Source organism: Sus scrofa, chromosome 6 (assembly GCF_054392235.1).
Source record: "Sus scrofa isolate SSC_HxYL_T2T_F1_AM1 chromosome 6, Sscrofa_HxYL_maternal_Yorkshire_Landrace_v2.0, whole genome shotgun sequence".
NCBI lineage: Eukaryota > Metazoa > Chordata > Mammalia > Artiodactyla > Suidae > Sus > Sus scrofa.
In genome coordinates, this window is record NC_139388.1 from 82,765,037 (window position 1) to 82,782,855 (window position 17,819).

The 17,819-nt window shown below is 40.7% G+C and overlaps 1 protein-coding gene across 1 annotated transcript in view; it reads left to right on the top strand.

Annotated features, from left to right (window-relative positions):
* Positions 1–17,819, top strand: part of PLA2G5 (phospholipase A2 group V) — a 78,617-nt gene that overhangs the window by 11,418 nt on the left and 49,380 nt on the right. The window lies entirely within an intron of this gene.

The window sequence follows — 17,819 nt, forward strand, 5'->3', positions numbered from 1 at the left end:
GCACGTGTCTCTTTTAAGTAGAGTTTTGTCCGGATAGATGCCCAAGGGTGGGATTGCAGGGTCATATGGAAGTTCTATGTGTAGATTTCTAAGGTATCTCCAAACTGTTCTCCATAGTGGCTGTACCAGTTTACATTCCCACCAGCAGTGCAGGAGGGTTCCCTTTTCTCCACACCCCCTCCAGCACTTGTTATTAGTGGACTCATTCATGACGGCCATTCTGACTGGTGTGAGGTGGTATCTCATGGTAGTTTTGATTTGCATTTCTCTTATAACCAGCGATATTTAGCATTTTCTCACGTGTTTGGTGGCCATCTGTATATCTTCTTTGGAGAAATTTCTATTCAGGTCTTTTGCCCATATTTCCATTGATTGATTGGCTTTTTTGCTGTTGGGTTGTATAAGTTGTTTATATATTCTAGAGATTAAGCCCTTGTCGGTTGCATCTTTTGAAACTATTTTCTCCCATTCTGTAAGTTGTCCTTTTGTTTTCTTTTGGGTTTCCTTTGCTGTGCAAAAGCTTTTCAGTTTGCTGAGGTCCCATGGGTTTATTTTTGCTCTAATTTCTATTGCTTTGGGAGACTGACCTGAGAAAATATTCATGATGTTGATGTCAGCGAGTGTTTTGCCTATGTTTTCTTCTAGGAGTTTGATGGTGTCCTGTCGTATATTTAAGTCTTGCAGCCATTTGGAGTTTATTTTTGTGCATGGTGTGAGGGTGTGTTCTAGTTTCATTGCTTTGCATGCAGCTGTCCAGGTTTCCCAGCAATGCTTGCTGAATAGACTTTCTTTTTCCCATTTTATGTTCTTGCCTCCCTTGTCAAAGATTAATTGACCATAGGTGTCAGGGGTTTATTTCCGGGTTCTCTATTCTGTTCCATTGGTCCGTCTGTCTGTTTTGATACCAGTACCACACTGTTTTGATGACTGTGGCTTTGTAGTATTTCTTGAAGTCTGGGAGAGTTATGCCCCCTGCTTGGTTTTTGTTTCTCAGGATTGCTTTGGCGATTCTGGGTGTTTTGTGGTTCCATATAAATGTTTGGATTGTTTGTTCTAGTTCTGTGAAAAATGTCATGGGTCATTTGATAGGGATTGCATTGAATCTGTAGATTGCTTTGGGTAGTATGGCCATTTTTACAATATTGATTTTCCCAATCCAGGACCATGGAATATCTTTCCATTTCTTTACATCTTCTTTGATTTCTTTGATTAAAGTTTTATAGTTCTCGGCATATAGGTCCTTTACCTCTTTGGTCAGGTGTATTCCGAGGTATTTGACTTTGTGAGGTGCAATTTTAAAAGGTATCGTATTTTCGTATTCGTCTTCTAATATTTCATTGCTGGTATACAGAAATGCAGCTGACTTCTGAATGTTCATCTTATATCCTGCTACTTTGCTGAATTTATTAATCAGTTCAAGGAGTTTTGGGGTTGAGTCCTTAGGGTTTTCTAGGTATAGTATCATGTCATCTGCATACAGTGACAGTTTGATCTCTTCTCTTCCTATATGGATGCCTTTTATTTCTTTTGTTTGTCTAATTGTTGTGGCTAGGACTTCCAAAACTATGTTGAAGAGCAGTGGTGAGAGTGGGCATCCCTGTCTTGTTCCAGATTTGAGTGAGAAGGCTTTCAGTTTTTCCCCCTTGAGGATTATATTTGCTGTGGGTTTATCATAAATGGCTTTGATTATATTCAGGAATGTTCCCTCTATACCCACTTTGGCGAGGGTCTTGATCATGAATGGATGTTGGACTTTGTCAAATGCTTTTTCTGCGTCTGAGATGATCATATGATTTTTGACTTTTTTTTGTTAATGTGGTGTATGATGCTGATTGATTTGCGTATGTTGAACCATTCTTGTGAACCTGGGATGAACCCAACCTGGTCATGGTGTATAATTTTTTTGATATGTTGTTGGATTCGGTTGGCTAAGATCTTGTTGAGAATTTTTGCATCTATATTCATCAGTGATATTGGGCGATAGTTTCCTTTTTTGGTGGTATCTCTGTCTGGTTTTGGAATGAGGGTGATGGTGGCATCATAGAATGTCTTTGGGAGTATTCCTTCTTCTTCAACTTTTTGAAAGAGTTTAAGGAGGATGGGCACCAATTCCTCTTTATATGTTTGATAGAATTTGCCTATGAAGTCATCTGGTCCTGGACTTTTATTTGTAGGGAGTGATTTTATGACCTCTTCAATTTCATTTCTAGTGATCAGTCTGTTCAGTTGGTCTGTTTCTACTTGATTCAGTTTTGGCAGGCTGTAAGATTCTAGAAAATTGTCCATTTCTTCCAGATTGTCAAACTTGTTGCCGTACAGTTGTTCATAGTATTCTCTTATGGTTTTTTGTATTTCTGCTGTATCCGTTGTGATTTCTCCTTTTTCATTTATAATTTTGGTTATTTGGGTTCTTTCTCTCCTCTTTTTAGTGAGTCTGGCCAGGGGTTTGTCAATTTTGTTCACCTTTTCAAAGAACCAGCTCTTGGTTTTATTAATTTTCTCTATTGTTTTTTGAGTCTCTGTTTTATTGATTTCTTCTTTGATCTTTATAATTTCCTTCCTTCTGCTGACTTTAGGACTTTTTTGTTCTTCTTTTTCTAATTCATTTAGGTGGAGGGTTAATTTGTCAATTTGGGATCTTTCTTCTTTTTTGAGAAAGGCCTGTATTGCTATAAATTTCCCTCTGAGCACTGCTTTCGCAGCATCCCATATATTTTGAGAGGTTGTGTCTTCATTATAATTTGTTTCAAGGTAGTTTTTAATTTCCTTCTTGATTTCCTCATTGACCCATTGGTTTTTTAGTAGCATGTTGTTTAGTCTCCATGTAGTAGGTTTTTTCTCTTTCCTTTTCCCATGGTTGGTTTCTAATTTCATGGCGTTGTGGTCAGAGAAGATACTCGAGATAATTTCTATGCTCCTAAATTTGTTGAGGTTAGCTTTGTGTCCCAATATGTGGTCGATTCTTGAGAATGTTCCATGAGCATTTGAGAAGAATGTGTATTCTGATTTTTTTGGATGTAGTGTCCTGAAGATATCAGTTAAGTCTAACTTTTCTATTGTTTCCTTTAGGATCTCTGTTGCTTTATTGGTTTTCTGCCTAGAGGATCTGTCCATTGATGTGAGGGGGGTATTAAGGTCTCCTACTATGATTGTATTCTCATCAATATCTCCCTTTATGTCTGTTAATATTTGTTGTATGTATCTGGGTGCTCCTATATTTGGGGCATATATGTTGATGATAGTAACATCCTCTCCTTGGATGGATCCCTTAATCATTAAGTAGTGTCTTTCTTTGTCTTTCTTTATGTCTTTTGTTTTAAAGTCTATTTTGTCTGATATGAGTGTTGCGACTCCTGCTTTTCTGTCTTGCCTATTGGCGTGAAATATTTTTCCCCACCCTTTTACTTTCAATCTATATGTATCTTTTGTCCTAAGGTGAGTTTCTTGTAGGCAGCATATTGAAGGTTTTTGCCTTTTTATCCACTCAGCCACCCTGTGTCTTTTGATTGGGGCATTCAGTCCATTGACATTTAAGGTGATAATTGATAGATGATTATTTATTGCCATTTGAACCTCATGTTCCAGTTGATTCTATGGTTCTCCATTCTTCCTTTCTTCTTTTTTTTTTTTTTTTTTTTTGGTTGGATGGTCTCCTGTTATTATCTGCTTGAGTGTATTTTTTTTTTCATTTTTTGCAAATGCAATATTTGCTTTTGGCTTGTGGTTGCCCTGTTTTTTAAGTATGCTAACCCCTTCCCATAATTGTGTGTTTTAGCCTGATGGTCCTGTAAGTTCAAACACTTCATTACTATATTAAAATTAAGAAGAGAGACATACAAACAAACAAAAAGGGTTATTTACTTCCTAACATCCCTTGCCCACATTTTATGGTTTTGATGTCTTTTTTATTTTTTTCTTTTTAATTTTATTTTGTTTGAGGCATGTTCATGATTAAATCTGTATGCTGGCTTATTTGAGTGACTGCTCTCTGATTGCGGTTTCCTCAGTCCTAGTTCTTCCTCTTCTTCTTCTTTTTTTTTTCTTTTCTTTTTTCTTCCCTTTCCTTCCTTTCTTTTTGGTTTAGAGAAGCCCTTTCAATATTTCCTTTAACCTGGGTTTTGTGTTGCTGTATTCTTTAAGTTTTTGTTTGTTGGGAAAAATTTTTATTTCCCCTTCTATTTTAAATGATATTCTTGCTGGATAGAGTATTCTAGGTTGCATATTTTTTCCTTTGAGCACTTTAAATATCTCTTGCCATTCCCTCCTGGCCTGTAGTGTTTCTGTAGAGAAATCAGCTGATATTCTTATGGGGGTTCCCTTGTAGGTAACATTCTGTTTTTCTCTTGCTGCCTTTAGGATCCTCTCTTTATCACTAACTTTTGCCATTTTTATTATGATGTGTCTTGGTGTGGGTCTGTTTGGGTTCAGTTTGTTTGGGGCCCTCTGTGCTTCTTGTATCTTGAACCCAGTATCCTTTAGATTTGGGAGGTTTCCATCGATAATTTCTTCAAATATATTTTCCATCCCCTTATCTTTTTCTACTCCTTCTGGAATTCCTATTATGCATAGATTGGCCCACTTTATATTATCCCATAGGTCTCTTATATTGCTTTCCAGTTTTTTGATTCGGTTTTCTGTCTGTTGACCGGATTGAGTGATTTCCATTATTCTATCTTCCATATCACTGATTCGTTCTTCTGCATTATTCATTCTGGTTTTTACTGCCCTTAGTTCAGTTTGCATCTCTCCAAATGAATGTTATAGTTTTTCTTGGCTCCTCCTTATATTTTCTAGTTCCTTTCTGAGGGTATCTGCATTACTGTTCATATTTTCTCTTAATTCCTTCAGTATTTTCACTATTTCTCTTTTGAACTCCAGGTCTGTCTGACTGCAGAGATCTGTTTCATTGTTGACTGTTTTAGGTGAGTTCTCCTGTTGGTTTGACTGGGGGTGGTTTCTCAGCTTCTTCATCTTGCTTGTTGTTTTCTTTCTCCTAAGGGAGTTGTACTCTCCATTATCGGGCAGTGTTTGCCTTGTCACTGCCGTGGAATATTTCCTGAGGGCTGGCGTTGTTGGTCAATCTTTTTTTGAGGCAGTGTGGCTTTTCTGGAGTGTTGATGGGGCTAACAGTGTTTCTTTGAAGCAAAGGAGGACTTCCTGAGGGCAGACAGGACTGGGAGGTCCACACCACGATGGTAGCAGATTTCACTTGGTCATGCAGAGCTTGCTCTGGTGTTTTTAGGCTGTGGGGTTCTTGCAGGGGGTTGGCGGTGTTGGGCAGCTGTTCCTCAGTAGTGCAGCACCCCCTGGGGGCTGGAGCAGCTATCTGGGTCACTGAGAACCTAAGAGGCTCTTCCCTAGGGCAGCCCAACTCAGAAGGACAGCCTGAGAATGTAGGCGGATCTTTTCACAGTCTGGCCGAGCTTGTTGCAGCTTTTCTGGGCTGCAGGGGCTCTTCCAGGGGGTTGGTGGTGCTGAGCAGCTATTCCGTGGGAGTGGGGCACCCCCTAGGGGCTTGGGCGGGTAGCAGGGCCACTGGAAACCCAAGAGGCTCCTCCCCAGGGCAGCCCGACTCAGAAAGACCGTCTGAGATCTTTTCCCGACTCGGCCGAGCTTGTTGCAGCTTTTCTGGGCTGCAGGAGGTCCTGCCTGGAGCTGGCAGTCCTATGCAGCTGATCCACTAGGGCACCCCCTGGGGGCTTGGGTGGGTAGCAGGGCTGTTGGAAACCGAAGAGGCTCCTCCCCGGGGTAGCCCGACTCAGAAAAACCGTCCGAGAATTAGGCAGATCTATTCACGGCCTGGCTAGGCTTGTTCTAGGTTTTCTGGGCTGCAGGCCTTTTCTCGGGGGCTGATGGTGTTTGGTGCTGCTCTGCGGAAGTGTAGCCCCTCCAAAGGGCAAGCAGGCCTGTGCAGGGACAGCCCCTGCAGTGGTAGGCTTCAGGCAATTGTTGAGGCCAGCCCTCCCGGATGGCAGGCAGCCCCAGGTTCGGCGAGAGCGTAGGGCGTGGCAGGGGTGGGGGGAGGGGATGCACTGGGAAGCACAGCTTTCAGCTAGCTAGTGGGCCTGTAAGCTTGCTGTGGTGTGGGGGGTATTCTATGGGGACCCACCCCTTCTTCTCTCCCCTCCCCAGCACGGGCGCAGACCAGGCCCTTCTCCCAGGTTCCCTCTGATGCGGCTTTCCACTTCCCCGCCCCTAGAGTATTGCTCCCTTCCTCTGCAACAGCTTTGTTTTCTAGTCTCCCAGGCTTGGGGCGGGGAAGTCTCTGCCCCGTCAAATGGTTCTAGACCTCCCAAGCAGTTTCTGCTCCGCCCCACCCCCCAAGCCCAGGGACTAACCTTCGGAGGCAAGGTCTTGGTGCCCAGCCCCCACCCAGGCGTCTCAGTGCCTGTAGTTCAGATGGTCCGTTTGGTTCTTGATCGGCTTTTCCGTACTCCAACTTACTGCTACACTCTTCTCTGCATCTGGAGATTGCTCCAGTTCGTTTGATCTTTCCCCCATGTAGGTGACTTTCCAGGGTGCGGGATCCCTTTCTCCTCCGCAGTTCCCTTTCGGGAGCACCCGTCCCGCTCGGATTCACCTTCTCTCACTCTCCTCTTTTCTCCTGTTCTGCCCAGTAATGTCACGAACTTCTTGCCGTTATTGGAGTTTAGGTTCTTCTGCCAGTGATTGGTTGTTGTTCTGTGCGAGTCATTTATTCTGTAGATGTGCTTTTTTTGTTGTGTTTGTGGGAGAGGGCGAGCGTGTCCCCCTACTCCTCCGCCATCTTGTCCTCTCCCCTCACCATGAGTTTTTTAAAGTCTGTGAGTCAGTATCTGTTCTGCAAGGAAGTTCATTTTGTCATTTTTTGAGATTCCACATGTAAGTGATAGCATTTGATGTTGGTGTCTCCCTGTATGACTGACTTTCACTTAGCATGATAATTTCTAGGTCCATCCATGTTGCTGCATGTCCATCCATGTTTCTTTCCTTTTAATGGCAGAGTAATATTCCATTGTGTATATGTACCACGTCTTCTGGATCCACTCCTCTGTCAATGGACATTTAGGTTGTTTCCATGTCTTGGCTATTGTATATAGCACTGCAATGAACATTGGAGTACATGTGTCTTTGCAAGTCGTGGTTTTCTCTGGATAGATGCCCAGGAGTGGGATTGCTGGATTAAATAGTAGTTCTATTTTTGGTTTTCTGTGGAATCTGCATACTGTTTCCCATGGTTTCACCAATGTACATTCCCACCAACAGTGTGATAGAGTTCCTTTTTCTCCACACCCTCTCCAGCACTTATTGTTTGTAGACTTTTGGATGATGGCCATTGTGGCTGGTATAAGGTGGTACCTCAGAGTGGTTTTGATTTGCATTTCTCTAATAATGAGTGATGTCGAACATCTTTTCATGTGTTTCTCGGCCATCTGTATGTCTTCTTTGGAGAACTGTCTGTTTAGATCTTCTGCCCATTTTTTGATAGGCTCGTTTGTTTTTTTGGTATTGAGCTGCAGAAGTTGTTTATAAATTTTGGAGATTAATCTCTTGTCAGTGGATTCACTTGCAAAGATTTTCTCCCATTCTGTGGGTTGTCTTTTTGTGTTGTTTAGGGTTTCCTTTGCTGTGCAGAAACTTTTAAGTTTGATTAGGTCCCATTTGTTTATTTTTGTTTTTGTTGTCAATACTCTGATAGGTGGATCTGAGAAGATGTTGCTGTCATTTATGTCAGAGCATGTTTGGCCTATGTTTTCCTCTAGGAGTTTGATAGTGTCTGGTCTCATATCTAGGTCTTTAATCCATTTTGAGTTTATTTTTGAGTATGGTGTTAGGGAGTGTTCTAATTTCCTTCTTTTCCATGTGGCTGCTGTCCAGTTTTCCCAGCACCACTTATTGAACAAGCTGTCCTTTCTCCATTGTATATTCTTGCCTCCTTTGTCATAGATTAGTTGGCTGTAGGTGCGTGGGTTGAATTCTGGGCTTTCTATCCTGTTCCACTGATCTATATTTCTGTCTTTGTGCCAGTATCATGTGGTTTTGATGACTGTTGCTTTGTAGTACAGTCTGAAGTCCAGGAGCCTGATTCCTCCAGCTCCACTTTTCTTTTTCAGGATGTCTTTGGCTATTCTGGGTCTTTTGTGCTTCCAAATAAACTTTAAAATATTTTGTTCAAGTTCTGTGAAAAATGTCCTTGGTGATTTGATAGGGATTGCATTGAATCTGTAGTTGCCTTAGGTAGTATAGTCATTTTGATAATATCAACTCTTCCAATCCATGAGCATGGTATATCTTTCCATCTATTTGTGTCATCTTTGATTTCTTTCATCAGTGGCTTGTAGTTTTCAGAGTACAGGTCTTTTGTTTCTTTAGGTAGGTTTACTCCTAGGTATTTTATTCTTTTGGATGCGATGGTAAACAGGATTGCTTCCCTAATTTCCTTTTCTGATCTTTCATTGTTAGAATATAGAAATGCCGTTGATTTCTCTGTATTGATTTTGTATCCTGTGACTTTGCCAAATTCATGGATGAGCTCTAACAGTTTTCTGGTAGAGTCTTTAGGATTCTCTAGGTATGGTATCATGTCATCTGCATATAGTGATAGTTTTACTTCTTCCTTTCCAATTTGGATTCCTTTTATGTCTTTTACTTCTCTGATTGCTGTGGTTAGGACTTCCAGAACTATGTTGAAGAGTAGTGGCGAGAATGGACATCCTTGTCTTGTTCCTGATCTCAGTGGGAATTCTTTCAGCTTTTCACCATTGAGACTGAAGTTCGCTGTGGGTTTGTCACATATGGCCTTTATCATGTTGAGGTAGGTTCCCGTTATGCCCACTTTCTGAAGGGTTTTTATCAGAAATGGGTATTGGATTTTGTCAAAGGCTTTTTCCGTGTCTATTGAGAGGATCGTATGGTTTTTATTCTTCAGTTTGTTAATGTGGTGTATCACACTGATGGATTTGCGGATATTGAAGAACCCTTGCATCCCTGGGATAAATTCCACTTGATCATGATGTACAATCCTTTTAATGTATTGTTGGATGCGGTTTTCTAGTATTTTGTTGAGGATTTTTGCATCTATGTTCATCAATGAAATTGGCATGTAGTTTTCTTTTTTTGTGGTATCTTTGTCTGGTTTTGGTATCAGGGTGACGGTAGCCACATAAAATGAGTTTGGAGTATCCCTTCCTCTGCAATTTTTTGAAATAATTTCAGAAGGATAGGTGTTAGCTCTTCTCTAAATGTTTGATAGAATTCACCTGTGAAGCCATCTGGTCCTGGACTTTTGTTTGTTGGAAGTTTTTTTTTTTTTTTTTTTTTTTTTTGTCTTTTTGCTATTTCTTTGGACCACTCCTGTGGCATATGGAGGTTCCCAGGCTAGGGGTCGAATCAGAGCTGGAGCCACCGGCCTACACCAGAGCCATAGCAACATGGGATCCAAGCCGTGTCTGCGACCTACACCATAGCTCACGGCAATGCCAGATCGTTAACCCACTGAGCAAGGGCAGCGACTGAACCGGCAACCTCATGGTTTCTAGTCGGATTCGTTAACCACTGCGCCATGACGGGAACTCCTGTTGGAAGTTTTTTAATCACAGTTTCAATTTCAGTTCTCATGATTGGTCCATTCATCTTTTCTATTTCATCTTGGTTTAGTCTTGGCAGATTGTACTTTTCTAAGCATTTGTCCATTTCTTCTAGGTTTTCCGTTTTATTGGCATATAGTTGCATATAGTAGTCTCTAATGATCCTTTGTATTTCTGTGATATATCCGTTGTTACTTCTTTTTTTTCATTTCTAATTTTATTGATTTGAGTCCTTTCTCTTTTTTGCTTGATAAGTCTGGCTAGGGCTTTATCAATTTTGTTGATCTTTTCAAAGAACTAGCTTTTTGTTTCATTGATTTTTTTCTATGGTTTTCTTTGTTTCTATTTCATTGATTTCTGCTCTGATCTTTATGATTTCTTCCTCCTACTAACTTTAGGTCTTGTCTGTTCTTCTCTCTCCAGCTGCTTTAGATGTAAAGTTAGCTTGTTTATTTGAGCTTTTTCTTGTTTCCTGAGATGGGCTTGTATTTCTACAAACTTTCCTTTTAGAAGGACTTTTGCTGCATCCCATAGGTTTTGGAGTGTTGTATCTTTGTTGTCATTTGCTGCCAGGTATTTTTTAATTTCCTCTTTGATTTCTTCAGTGATCCATTGGTTGTTTTATCCATGTTGTTTAGTCTCCACATGTTTGTGTTTTTCGCAGTTTTTTTCTTGTTGTTGATTTCCAGTCATATAGCATTGTGGTCGGAAGAGATGCTTGATATGATTTCAATTTTCATAAAGTTACCGAGGTTGGATTTGTAGCCCAGGATATGATCAATCTTAGAGGATGTTCCATGTGCGCTTGCGAAGAGCATGTATTCTGTTGCTTTTGGATGAAATGTCCTATAAATATCTATTAAGTCCATCTGGTTTAATGTGTCATTCAGGGCCTGTGTTTCCTTATTGATTTTCCGTCTGGTTGATCTGTCCATTGCTGTAAGTGGGGTATTAAAGTCCCCCACTATGATTGTGTTATTGTCGATTTCTCCTTTTAAGGTTGTTAGCAGTTGCCTTTTATATTGTGGTGAACCTGTGTTGGGTGCGTAGATATTTAAAATTGTTATAACATCTTCTTGGATTGATCCTTTGATCATTATGTAATGTCCTTCTTTGTCCCTTAAAATATTCTTCATTTTAAAGTCTATTTTGTCTGATATGAGTATTGCTACTCCAGCTTTCCTTTGATCCTCGTTTGCATGAAATATTTTCTTCCATCCTCTCACTTTCAATTTGTATGTGTCCCTAGAAGTGAAGTGGGTCTCTTGAAGACAGCATATATATGGGTCTTGTTTTTGTATCCATTCATCCAGTCTGTGTCTTTTGGTTGGGGCGTTTAGTCCATTCACATTTAAGGTAATTATTGATATGTATGTTCTTATTGCCATTTTATGAATTGCTTTGGATTTGTTTTTGTTGCTCTTTTCTCTTTCCTTCTTCTCTTGTTCTTTTCTGCCTAGAGAAGTTCCTTTAGTATTTGTTGTAAGGCTGGTTTACTGTTGCTGAATTCTCTCAGCTTTTGCTTATCTGTGAAGGTTTTGATTTCTCCCTCAAATCTAAATGAGAGCCTTACTGGGTAGAGTAATCTTGGTGGGAGGTTTTTTCTTTCATCACATTAAGTATATCATGCCACTCCCTTCTGGCCTGCTGAAAAATCTGCCGATAACCTTATTGGGGTTTCCTTGTATGTTATTTGTTTCTTTTCCTTAGATGCTTTCAAGATTTTCTCTTTGTCTTTAATTTTGGTCCGTTTGATTAGTATATGTCTTGGGGTGTTCCTCCTTGGGTTTATTTTATATGGTACTCGTTGTGCTTCCTGGATTTGAGTGAGTGATTCCTTCCCCATTTTAGGGAAGTTTTTGGCTATTATCTCTTAGAATATTTCTTCTGTCTCCTTCTCTCTCTCTTTTCCTTCTGGCACCCCTATAATACAGATGTGGGTGCGTTTTACATTGTCCCAGAGTTCTCTGAGACTCTCTTCATTTGTTTTCAATCTTTTTTCTCTTTTCTGTTCCGCATCTGTGATTTCCACTAATCTGTCCTCCACCTTGCTTATTCATTCTTCTGCCTCCCGTATTCTGCTGTTAGCTGCTTCTAGTGAATTTTTTATTTCAGTTATTGTATTTTGCATGTCTTCTTGTTTAAGTTTTATATCTTGTATCTCTTTGGTCAGTGTTTCCTGTAAGTTATCCATCTTTGCCCCCAGTTGATTTCTAATGTCTTGCATCATCTTCAGCATCAACAGTCTAAAGTCTTTTTCCTGGAGGCTGAGCATCTCCTCATTGCTTAGCCAATTTTCTGGGGTTTTTCCTTTCTCCCTCATCTGAGTTATAGTTCTCTGTCTTTTCATTTTTATAGGTTTTTGGTGTGGTGACCATTTAAAGATAATAGAGTTGTAGCCTCTCTTACTTCTGGTGTCTGCCCCCCTTGTGGCTGAAGTCAGTATGGGGGCTTGCTGTAGGCTTCCTGATGGGAGGGGCTGATGCCTGCCCACTGGTAGGTGGAGCCGATTCTAATCCCTCTGGTGGGTGGGGCTTAGTCTCTGGATGGGATTAGAGGCAGCTGTGGGCCTGAGGGGTCTTTAGGTAGCCTGTTTACTGAGGGGCGGGGCTGTGATCCCACCTGAGTTGTTGTTTGCCATGGGGCTTCTCAGCAGCTGACTGACTGATGGGGCCAGATTTTCCCAAAATGGCCACCTCCAGAGAACAGCCCTGCTTCTGAATATTCCCAAGAGCTTTGCTTTCAGTGTCCCTCTCTCACAACAAGCCACAATCATCCCTGTTTTCCCAGGATGTCCTCCAAGAACTGCAGTCAGTTTTGACCCAGATTCCTAGGAAGACTTTGCTTTGCCCTGGGACCCAGTGCACATGAAAGTCCATGTGTGCCTTTTAAGAATGGGGTCTCCATTTCCCCCAGTCCTGTGGAGCTTCTGCGCACAAGCCCCACTGGCCTTCAATGCCAGATGCTCCAAGGGCTCTTTCTCCCAGTGCCAGATCCCAGCATGTGAGGGTTTGATGTGGGGCTCAGAACTCTCACTCCTGTAGGTGAGTCTCTGTGAACCAGTTAGTTTCCAGTCTGTGGAGGTTCCTACCCAGGAGGTATGGGGTTGTTTATACCGCAAAATTGCCCCTCCTACCTCTTGATGTGGCCTCCTCTTTTTCTTCTGGAGTAGGGTATCTTTTTTTAAGGTTTCTGGTCCATTTGGGTGAAGAGTGCTCAGTCTTTAGTTGTGAATTTTGTTGTTTTTAGGAGAGAAGTGGAGCTCCAGTCCTTCTATTCCGCCATCTTAATCCCGTCTCCCGATATCCTGGCTTTTAAATACCATTCTTCACTCACGCAACTGTGTTCTCTGGAGAAGTCACGTCATAGTCGTTTTGATTTGGATTTCTCTAATAATGAGTGATGTTGAACATCTTTTCATGTGTTTTTTGGCCATCTGTATGTCTTCTTTGGAGAACTGTCTGTTTAGATCTTCTGCCCATTTTTAGATGGGATTGATCTTTTTTTTTTTTTTTTTTTTTTTTTTTTTTTTTTTTTTGTACTGAGCTGTGGAAGGTGTTTATAAATTTTGGAAATTAATCTCTTGTCAGTCACTTCTTTTGCAAATATTTTCTCCCATTCTGTGGGTTGTCCTTTCACTTTATTTAGGGTTTCCCTTGCTATGTAGAAATTTGAAGTTTGATTAAGTCCGATTTGTTTATTTTTTGTTTTATTGTCATTACTCTAAGAGGTGGATCTGAGAAGATGTTGCTGTCATTTATGTCAGAGAGTATTTGGCCTATGTTTGTGTTCTTTGTATACTTTGGATAGTAACTCCCTATCAGATATGCCATTTGAAAATATCTTCTCCCAGTCAGTAGACTGCCTTTTCATTTTGTTGATAGTTTCCTTTGCTGTGCAAAAGCTTTTTAGTTTGTTATAGTCCCATTTATTTATTTTTGCTTTTGTTTCTCTTGCCTGAGGAGCCATATCCGAAGAGTATTGCTAAGACTGATGGCAAAGTGCATCCTGCCTATGTTTTCTTGAGGGAAATTTGGGGTTTCAGGTCTTATATTTAAGTCTTTAATTCATTTTGAGTTTATTTTTTGTATATCGTGTCATAAATTAGTCCAGTGTGATTCTTTTGCATGTAGCTTTCTTTTTTTATTTTTTTGGTCGTTTTTCTATAAGGCTACACCCATGGCATATGGAGGCTAGGGGTCTAATTGGAGCTGTAGCTGCTGGCCTATGCCACAGCCACAGCAATGCGAGATCCGAGCCATGTCTGCAACCTACACCACAGCTCAGGGCAATGCTGGATCCTTAACCCACTGAGCAGGGCCATGATTGAACCTGCAACCTCATGGTTCCTAGTTGGATTCGTTTCCACTGTGCCATGATGGGAACTCCTGCATGTAGCTTTCTAGTTTTCCTAGTACCATTTATTGAAGAGTGTGTCTTTTCCTTCTTAAATATCTTTGCCATCTTTGCTGTATATTAATTGCCCATAAATGTATAAGTTTATTTCTGGGCTCTCTATTTTGTTCGTTGATCTATGCATTTTTTTGGGTGTAATTATCATAGATTTTGGAAACATAGTGTTTACACACTATATTTTATAGTATAGTATGAAAATCAGTAAGCATCATGCCTTTAGCTTTGTTCTTCTTGCTCAAAATTGTTTTAGGTATTGAGGGACTTTTAGTTTCTATGTACATTTTTGAATTTTTTTGTGTTAGTTCTTGAAATATTCTGTTGGCATTTTGATAAGGATTGAATTGATTCTATAGATTGCCTTGTTGTGGGTAGTATGGTCATTTTAACAATATTAATTCTTCCAGTCCATGAACATCATATATTTTTCTCTTTTTTGTCTTGTTTTCCATTTCTTGCAACACTGTCTTATAGATTTCTGAGTACAGGTCTTTTACATCCTTGATTAGATGTATTCCTAGGTATTTTATTCTTTTGATGCAACTTTAAGTGAGATTGTTGTCTGAAATTCTTTCTGATAGTTCATTATTAGTGTATAGATATTATTTCTGTACACTAACTTTGTATCTTGCTACATTACTGAATTCATTTATTAGTTCTGATAGATTTTTTTTTTTTATGGAATCTTAAGGGTTTTCCCTGTATAGTATCATGCCATCTGCAAACAGTAACAGTTTTATTTCTTCCTTTCCAATTTGGATTCCTTTTATTTCTTTTTCTTGTCTGCTATGGCTAAGACTTCCAATACTATGTTGAATGAAAGGAGTGAGAGTGAAAACATTTGTGTTTTGCCTGCCTTAGAGGAAATGCTCTCAGGTTGTCACTGTTGAGTATGAAGTTAGCTGTGGGTTTGTCATACATGGCCTTTATGTGTGGTGTGTTCCCTCTATACCCATTTTGTGGAGCATTTTTATCATAAAAGGATGTTGAATTTTATCAACCAATAGCTTTTACTTCATCTGTTGAGATGATAATATGATTTTTATACTTCAAGCTGTTAGTGTGGTGTATCCCATTGATTGAAGTGAACTGTCCTTGCATTCCTGAGATAAATCTCACTTGATCATGGTGTATGATCTCTAAAATATATGAATGAATTCAGCGTGCTAATATTTTGTTGAGGAGTTTTGCATCTATGGGCATCAGTGTTGTTGGCTAGTGATTTTCCCTTTTGGTGATGTTCTTGTCAGGTTTTGGTATTGGGGTAATGCTGTGGGCCTCACAGAATGAGATCAGAAGCATTCCCTCCTCTTCAATGTTTTGACATAGTCTGAGAAGGGCAAGTACTAATTCTTCTTTAAATGTTTGATAGAATTCACCTGTGAAACTATCTGGTCCTGGCAATTGATAAAATAATTGTATGGTTTTTGAATCAAATAATAAAATATTTGTGTGTGTGTATATATATATATATATATATATATATATTTATAGGTATTTGTCTTTTCCAGGGCCTCACCCACAGCATATAGAGGTTGCCAGGCTAGAGGTTGAATCAGAGCTGTAGGTGCTGGTCCACGCCACAGACACAGCAACGTGGGATACGAGCCATGTCTGCAACATACACCACAGCTCATGGCAACGGGGGATCATTAACCCACTGAGCAAGGCCAGGGATCAAGCCCTCAACCTCATGGTTCCCAGTAGGATTTGTTAACTACTGGGTTAAGGGTCTGGTGTTGCTGTGAGCTGTAGTGAGGCTCGCAGACATGGCTCAGATCTGATGTGGCTGTGGCTGTGGTGTAGGCTGGCAGCTGTAGCTCCCTAGCCTGGGAACCTCCATATGCCATGGGTGTGGCCCTAAGAAGCAAAATAAATAAATATGAATAGAAAACTAAAAACTAAAAATTGTTGCATTTCTCACTTAAAAATTAATATTATTACTTTCCGGCATCTGTCGGGATGATTTCAATTCTTCACGCTGTCAGTGTGGTGTGTCACATTGATTGACTTGTGAATACCGAACTGTCCTTGCATTCCTGAAATAAAACTCACTTGATCATGGTGTGTGATCTCTTAACTGTATTACCGAATTCGGCTTGCTAATGTTTGGGTGAGGAGTTTTGCATCTGTGTGCGTCAGTGATACTGGCTTGAGATGGTCCCTTTTGGTGATGTCTCTGTCAGGTTTCGGTACTAGGGTAATGCTTTTGGCCTTGTAGAATGAGTTCAGAAGCATTCCCGCCTCTTCAACTTTTTGTCATAGTTTGAGGAGGATAAGCACTACCAGGGGAGTTTAAATGTTTGGTAGGATTCACCTGTGAGACTATCTGGTCCTGGCGATTGATAATTTTATGAGTCATTTTATGTTCTTTGAATCAAATAATAAAAATATTTGTGTTGATATGTTGCGTGTATTTTATTTTGCAAAAGTAGTGATCTGAGCAGATCAAAGGCCCAAAGCACGGGTCTCTTGGCAATTGGCAAGTGCAGCTTGGGAGGAGCCAGATTAGACCAAAGGTGGGCAGACTTCTGGCAGAAGGCCACATGTTCTCTGTCACAAGTACTCGGTTCTGCTCGTGTGGCATCCGAGCAGTTATGGACAACGTGAAACCAAATAAAACTTTACGTCTTGTCACTAAAATTTAAACTTCATCTCATTTTAATGTGTCACATATATTCTTCTTTTGCTTTTGTTCAAGCATTTAAAGATGTCAAAACCATTCTTTGCTCATAAGCGGTGCCAAAGCAGGCAATAGGTAGATTTGGCCAGCAGACTGCAGTTTGCCAGACCCTGGATTATGCTATATTGGCTCTGAGATTTAGCATCTGTCTTAGGGAGGGAAATGTTTCCATATGTTTGAAGATGCTAATGTTTTGGAGTAGGAAATACATTCATTGGGCTGAAAAAGCAAAACAATATGAAAAATTACAACTAGGGAAATTTCCCTTTACCCCATCTGTGCCCAGTGCATTTCCCTGCCAGCCCTGCTCCCTATAAATAACGAAGTAATGTAACTTCCCGTCTCTCTTCTTTAACTCTTTCTGTCAATATGAGCGAGTACGTCGTCAAGTTTCCATCCTTTCTCCCATCAGTGTAGCACACCGTTTACACGCCTCCAGTCTCCTCTTTTCACTTGCCGTCCGTCACGTGTTGGAGCTGTTCTACACTGTGGCAGAGGAATCTTCCCTCTTAAACAGGTGTATTGTATTCTGTTTTGAGACTGTATCATTGTTCATCTAACTTGTCCTCTCTGCATGGCCACATGCGGTATTTCCAACCCAAGTCCAGACAATGCAGGAATAACAAAACTTGCTCCCAAATCATTGTGCGTGTGTGTGTGTGTGTGTGTGTGTGTGTGTGTGCGCACCTTTGTAGGGTACATTTCCAGAAGTGGAGTTACTGAGCCAAAGGATAAATTTGCCCTCTATGGTCATTTTGCTCTCCCACTAGCCCCCTGTGAGAGGGCTGGTTTCCCCATGCGACTTGCCAATAGAGCAGATTGTACACTTTTGAATTCATTCTAATAGATAAAGATGGTGTCTTAGTGGAGTTTTAACTTGCATTTCTCTTAGTATGAGGGAGAGTGACCACGATCAGGGCTACTGGTAGCAAACGAAGCCTCTCTATGCAGAATTAGAGAAACGCACGCCCACCCGAGAGGAAGAATTACAGAAAAGGCACCATCTCTGGATGCATGGAGAGCCTGCTCAAGTTCAGCTCCCATCCGTGCCCGCTCAGCTGGGTGCCTTTGTGGGATCCCCATCCAGCAGCCCTGATGATGAGTATTAAAGAACTAGGTGTGGCTGGTCCACGTGGGACTATCTAGTGGGAGCCTGG